Genomic DNA, 7,528 nt, shown 5'->3' on the forward strand with positions numbered 1-7,528 from the left:
CAGACACCTCATACAGGCAGGTGCCCCCCTGGGACGAAGCTTCCAGAGCAAGGATCAGGCAGCAATATTTGCTGTTCTGTAGCCTCCGCTGGTGATACCCAGGCAAACAGGGTCTGGAATGGACCTCCAGCAAACTCCAACAGACCTGCAGCTGAGGGGCTTGTTAGAGGGAAAACTAACAAACAGAAAGGAATATCATCAACATCAACAAAAAGGACATCCACACCAAAACCCCATCTACAGGTCACCAACATGAAAGACCAAAGGTAGATAAAACCACAAAGATGGAGAGAAACCAGAGCAGAAAGGCTGAAAATTCATACTTAAAATCTTTAGTGGGGCTTTTGTCCCAGTGAATCTTCTCCACATACTCCGTGAATAATTTAAATAGTTGCTGAGGTTTGCTCTAAGAAATTCAGGTAAAATGTTTATATATTACCTAAGTGAGTTAAAATCCTAGTTCCAACGCATAAATGATTTATAAACAAAGAAAAATTACCTAAGGAGAGTACTCAAAAGAGCGTGTGTGTGTGTGTGTGTGTGTGTGTGTGTGTGTGTGCGCACGTGCATGTGCTGATGTGGAAGGATGGTGGTGGGAGTAAATGGTGACTTAACATTGGAACTCTCAGAAACATTACTTACCAAGAGTAAAAAATTGTTTTTATTTTCTCTATAAAGAGTAGGGGAAATTTTAACTTGTTTAAGTATAGACTAATTATAATATAGAGATCCAAGTGTTGTGATTTACAGCTATACTCATAAAGGCCATAAGTTTAACAAAATAAAGGACTAATTATTCTTTGAATATTTTGACCAAAAGCTCTTCAAATTAGGTGTTTTTCTGAGCCCCAAATGATACTGAATACAATTATCCATAGAGGTTTTATTTGCATGTCTGGTTTTGAGGCAAATATGGCCAGCAATAAGAAATTATTTTATTGAAGGGTATTTCAATATATTATAAACAATTTTCCTCCCCTATAATTACTATGAAAACCTTAAAAATTGCAAATGAGTGCATAAACTAGCAAGATGAAATAAGCATGGAAACTGGTTTAATAACCTTAGCTATCAAACTAATTGTGAATAACTGGAAACACTTCATTCAGAACTGTTTTATGGGGTGATTAAGTATGATTTGCATAATTTTCTTTTAGAATAAAAATAGATCTAAAGTATTTTGAAAAATGAAAACAGAGCATAGCTGAACAAATATTTCAGAGATAAGTATGGGAGAATTAAATTTTCATTTTATCGAATTTTATAGAAAGTATATCTGAAATAATTTATTCTATTTATTTATTCATCTAGTCATTAAATCACCCATTCAGTCAACAAATATTTTGAGCCAGTTCTCTGCCAATTTTCAGCTTGCAAATTCTCACATAATTGCCAAAATTCAAATCCGTCCTGTTGAAAGAAGTAATAAATAAATAAACATTATACATGTAACTAATTCTGAAAGCCAACAACTTATTAGGTGGTCCAATTATAGGAAATGATTGATATATTTTATAGTTGAAATTTTAAAGTTTTTGGCACACTAATTGACTTCTATATATTTTTTTAAAAAATTTTTTCTTTGTAAAATTGTGAACACTGAAGAGAATATAAAGAATACAGAAAGATAGAAATATTTTTCCAATTTTTTTTTTTTTTTTGAGATGGAGTCTCACTCTGTCAACCAGGCTGGAGTGCAGTGGTGCTATCTTGGCTCACTGCAAGCTGCGTCTCCCAGGTTCATGCCATTCTCCTGCCACAGCCTCCCGAGTAGCTGGGACTACAGGTGCCCGCCACCACGCCTAGCTATTTTTTTTTTTTTGTATTTTTAGTAGAGACAGGGTTTCACCGTGTTAGCCAGGATGGTCTGGATCTCCTGACCTCATGATCCGCCCGACTTGGCCTCCCAAAGTGCTGGGATTACAGGTGTGAGCCACTGCGCCCAGCCTCCAATTTTTTTTTCTGATTTTTTAACCTATCTCAGCCAGTGAAAATGAATTAGCAAATTTATTTCAATGTGCTTATTTTGTTAATATAAAGCACTTTTCTTCTACATTTACTAGTTAAAGCAGAACAAATATTCTGAGAATATTAATTGGAATAGATGAGAACTTTTTTATATCCAGAGCAATAAAGTTTATTTCTGCTCTGTGTTAGGTAGGGCTCTATTTTCTTGAAAATATCACCCACTTTTCTTAGTCTAGCTTTCGGAAGAAATGATTGAGCTTTAGTGATGAGAAATGTGGATTTTTTTTTTCATAGTTTTGGAGAAATTATAGCATAACTGGAAAAACTAAAAAGCAGCAAGGAAGCTAATAAATAGTTGATGGAAATGACTGGTCTGTTAATATCCCTCTTTTGTTTGCATTCTTGATTTGGTTTGGCCTTTTCAACTGTAAGCAGGATGTGCTAGTGAAAAGAAGACAAGTTTGGGGAGCAGTCATCATATGTACTAGTGTTTTCTTTATTTGATTAGTAATCGTTAAATAGCTACAATTTTTAGGTTGATTGATATTGCTAGGCATTGATCTAAGCATTTTTAAAGAAATATTTAACTTATACAACCCCGTGGGGGTAGGTATCTGGTTGAGAACAAAATTGTCCATACACTTGAACACATATGATTATTTGAATCCCCATTTTTGCAAAGGAAGGAATTGACTCTCAGATAAATTAAACCTGGGTAATACAAAACAGAGTTGGATTTGGAATTAAGACTGAACCCAAAGCAAGTAGGCTACACTTAAGGACAATTTCAGGTTTTGTGAAACCTGAAGCTTAGAGAATGTTGAGGGCCACCCGTTAACAAAAGAGAATGTAAAATTACAAACAATGAATTAGATACAAATATGAGTACCTACAAGAAAATAAATCACAACAAATTACAAATTTTTAAAAGACAACAAATGCTGCAAACATCACAACAGGAAAAATTATTTTTTATTAATGACCTAGCAAACGTCTTTGAATGACTTGTATTTTGACAAGTATTTCATACTTTTATTTCCTACAGACACAAAATAAAAATAATTGCATCTGTTATTTGACATAAAGTTTATTATTTATAATTCAATATTTGGATGCATAAAATGTGCAACTTCATAATAAATGAACCCATTGTTCTTTTGCTATAGATGTGTGCCCTACCAAGAAAGTTCTGACAAATTTTATTTTAGATAATTCCTACATGATTAATTTATAATTTTATGAACTTCGTGTATCTCCGACAGGAGAAAGCTTCTGTTTTTTCTAAGCCTGGCTAGGAACCAAAATCTTCACGTACCATTCTACAATATGATAACAGGAAACATTGCTAAAGAAGAGCTTTTCTTTACATGTATTTCATATCCTGTTTTTTTTTTTTTTTTTTGCTGTTGTTGTTTTCTTCCTTTTCCCCAGGAGCTACCTGCTTCCCACATAGCCACACAGTCACTGGCTATGTCACAATGCATTATGACCTCTGGCCCTGAACTTTCATGTCACGATGTTGGCTCTGTCAGCATAGTGGGCAGTAGGGGTACTGCTGAAAGCCATGCTTCCTTTGAGATGACAGCAATCGCCTAGGCATGCTTAGAAGTGACTGCAAATGACTTCTGTATATTCCACTAAACCTTGAATGATTACACATCCTGGTGTGCTCTGGACAATCCTTGTTCACACTTATTGTCCAAGTGTGTTTATTAATTCTGCCCACTTTAATTTTCAAATGTGTCTCAATTTGGACAATTGTCCAAATCGGACCCAGAGTCACCTTAACTAAAACCAAACTGAACTGCCCCTAACTAAAACCTTAGCTGGGAAGAAAATTTCTTCCAACTGTAGCAAATATATAAGAACTAACCGTAATCTGTGTTGACTCCTATATGCTTTATTTTCTTAAAAAAATATGTTAGATTTCTGAAGAATGTTTGAAAAATAATGATGAATTACACAATTTTATTTACCTAAAATTTAATGGAGTAACAAAAACAAATAGGTAAATCCAGAAGTAAAAAGGAGAACGAAACCTCACAAGTAACAATAAAAATAAAAGAAATAAGAATACATCTCCATTTAACAGGCCATAAACTCTGAAAAGTAGCAGCCATGGAAAAAAAAAAAACAAACCCAGTAATTCAATTACGCTATAATACACCTCCTCATTCTGTCTTCATTTTCCACAGGTGATAGAAGATAAAGTCAGTGAGTTAACAAAATTCGCACTGTTGCTTTTCAAACCTTCTAAATTGAATAGAGGCAAGCTGAAGAGTAAAAGAATCAGCCAGGGGAATAGTCCAGTAAAATATTCTATAGTATAAACCAGTAACACAATCCTTCAACAAAAGAAGAAACTTTCAGGGGCTCACAATTGTTCAGGACTTGCCACTGATTTGTGGGAACAATCTGTAGTCCAAATGCATCCTAACATGGTAGAAACATAAAGCCCTTACTAGGAAGAATGAGTACATTTCACAAAATTTCAGAAGTGAGTGTGGACTCAACACTCTATAAAGCCTGCCAGCTATACAACTCAGCCATCCACCCTTCTTCTCTTCACTAAATGCACCTTGGGCTCAAAATGAGAAGAAAATCTCTTGAAAACAATCACAGCCTTTAACTCAAAGAGTGACACAAAAAGATTTCATTTCATTTTAGGGGTGAAATATGTCAAAGCTATTTTATGTATGGCATCTGAGAGCAATGTTCATGTGAATGATGTTTTAAATACAAATCAATAGCACGGTGGCTGCCATTGTACCGCAACTATAGAAAAGCTAAAAATAAGGAGAGAAGCAGCATGAAGAAGGGAAGTAAAAGATTTTATTTTTTTTAATTAATTTGAATTTTATTAAAATGGAGGCATGGTTTAAAAAGTGTTCATATAGTAACCAGTAGTCCCATTACTGATTCTCAATAGATAGAACTTGAGACATTTTTAGGTGTTAGTTGTATTTTTCCCCTGACATTTAACTTCATCTTTCGAAATATTATGCACACAGTACAATCTATAGATCTACAAATTGTGAACATTATTGACTTCCTCTTAGGGTAGATAAGGATTTTAATATAATTAAACTACTTTATTTCCTTCTTTCTCCCATTAAATTTATATGTTGGTTTAATGTTAAAATGTTTCTCAATATTTTCATTATTATAACTAGATAAAAGTAGGATGATTATATATTTTTTTCTTTAGAACTTTTTGTAATGTAACTTTTCAGTTTCCTTGAGCCTTTAGATAAGTCTTTCTAACCCTTCTACCACCTTTTAAAGTTCTTCTCAATAAAATATTTCTAATAACTTGCCTGACAATGTATCTGATCCTTTTTATTGCTAGCAATATTTTCTTACCTGTCTTTCATCTTCCTGCTTTGAGTCTACACTAGCACTGACTGCTTTCAAGGCCTTTTCAAGGTTGTCATACTGGAGACTCCATTCAGCGCTCTCTCATGTTAAATCTCCAATTTTTCAGATTGTACCTATTACTTATTTCTTCATTTTAAGGAAGCTACTTCTATAGGTTTCTTTAAAAATGGTATTTGACTTTAAAACTCTTATGGGTGGTTCAAAATAACTGAGACACAGATGTTAAAATCACACATATTTTCTCCCAGCACTTTATGAAATAAGGAGATATTAAAATAAAGAATTTGTTTAGCTAACTCTCACAAAAGCAGAAGTCAAAATGTCACTTAACCTTTTATTGTTTTTAAGAATTAGTTAAATCAAAGATTTATAACAATATAATTATATTATCCTAAAAAGTATATAGATAAATAGATAGATGATAGATAGGTAGATAGATAGATAGATAGATAGTGCAATTATTTTGGTGCAGCATGCCTAGTGTAAACTGTAGGATTAATTTTAACTTTAAGAGAAAACTTTGAAACAATAGTGACCTAAAAAATACAAGATTATTTCCCTCCCATTCAAGAAATCCATCTTAGCACTATATCAAATAGATAACATAAGCAAACAAAATTAAACTAATTAAGGTAACATTTGATCACATTACTCTAATTTTACAGATTTGTTAGACTATAAACTGGTGACAAAAATAACGCAAAGAACTCAAAATATTCTTAGTGGGTTTGAGGATGGTGGCTTTTATGTAGAAATTATCAGTTTATGTATGATATGGATATATTTAGGTTGGTAATTACAGTTTTTGCCATTGAATGTAATGGCAAAAATTGCAATTACATTTGCACCAACCTAACAGAAAATGAATGTGTTCTGATGCTTGAAATCAGGATTCATACTGTGGGAGAAGGTTATGCAAATCAGGAGTGGGTGAAACTGAAGAACCTTGTGGTGTTGGGTTTCAACTAGAGATAACAACGTGAATGAATGCATGACTTTTAGAACAATATATTTAGCATATATGTTCATTGGAAGTGCCTAGAAGCGATAACCACAGTAGCAACCACATAAACACAGCTAGTGCAGATGGTGTTTTCTAAAAAATCTGCTTCCACTAATAGAAACCACTCACCTTGGAGAAATATCTAATTCCAAATACATTACATATAAATGATGAGGTGAGCCTAGGATATCTTATTATGCTTGAAAACAAGAGATGTTCAAATAATAATGAATTCCTGTTGAAACAAAATGGATTTGATTTGAATGGGCTCCCACACTGAGCATCTAATCTGAGCATCAGAAAAAAAATAATGATGGTAATGACTTACACCACATCAAATAACAAGGAATTGATAAGTTTTACTGGCTATTCAAAAGGAAAAGGGTAGTAGGATTAGAAAGATTGCCATGTTGAAAACACCATGGTATTAATTGATTCCTGCAAGGCCCATCGGTGGTTGCTGAAACCATTGGTTGAAAAGTTGATGGAGAAAAAAAAATTCAGAAAGCCTGAAAATATTACCACACAGATTATTTAGATGGAGAAAAAAAATTCAGAAAGCCTGAAAATATTACCACACAGATTATTTAATAATTACAAAGAGAATGGAAACTTTACAAAACACATTTGGCAGGCCTATATTAAACAAATCATCAAGCTCAGCATCACAAAATGTGATTTGCTGATGTTGTATGGCTCATAGTTTAAGGCAATGTGAAGTATCATTCCTAGTATTGTCATCTGTGTTGTAGCATGACAAAAATGTTTAACCTGATTAAATTTACGTGAAAATAGTCCAGATAGTAGAATATTCTACAAGAACAATTGCCATGACAGTTCAAAATATCAAAATTGTATAAAATGAAAAGAAAGTGGGGCTGTTTATTCTAGATCAAAGAAGATTAAACATGAAAACTAAATGTGATGTGTGATCTTTGGATCTTGGATAGTGAAAAAGTTAAGAAAAATTTTGAGATGAATAAATAAATTTGTGCGCTGTTTTAAAAATAATATTATCTAAATATTTATTTAGTGTGATGATGTTACTGTCATTATACAGATGAATGTCCCAGTTTGGGAAGTGCATGATGAAATATTGAGAGATGAAGTGTCATGGTGCCTACTTCTTACTTTGAAATGTTTGAGCAGAAAAAAATTCTGTGTGTGTGTCTGTGTGTG

This window comes from Pongo abelii, chromosome 4 (genome assembly GCF_028885655.2).
Source record: "Pongo abelii isolate AG06213 chromosome 4, NHGRI_mPonAbe1-v2.0_pri, whole genome shotgun sequence".
NCBI lineage: Eukaryota > Metazoa > Chordata > Mammalia > Primates > Hominidae > Pongo > Pongo abelii.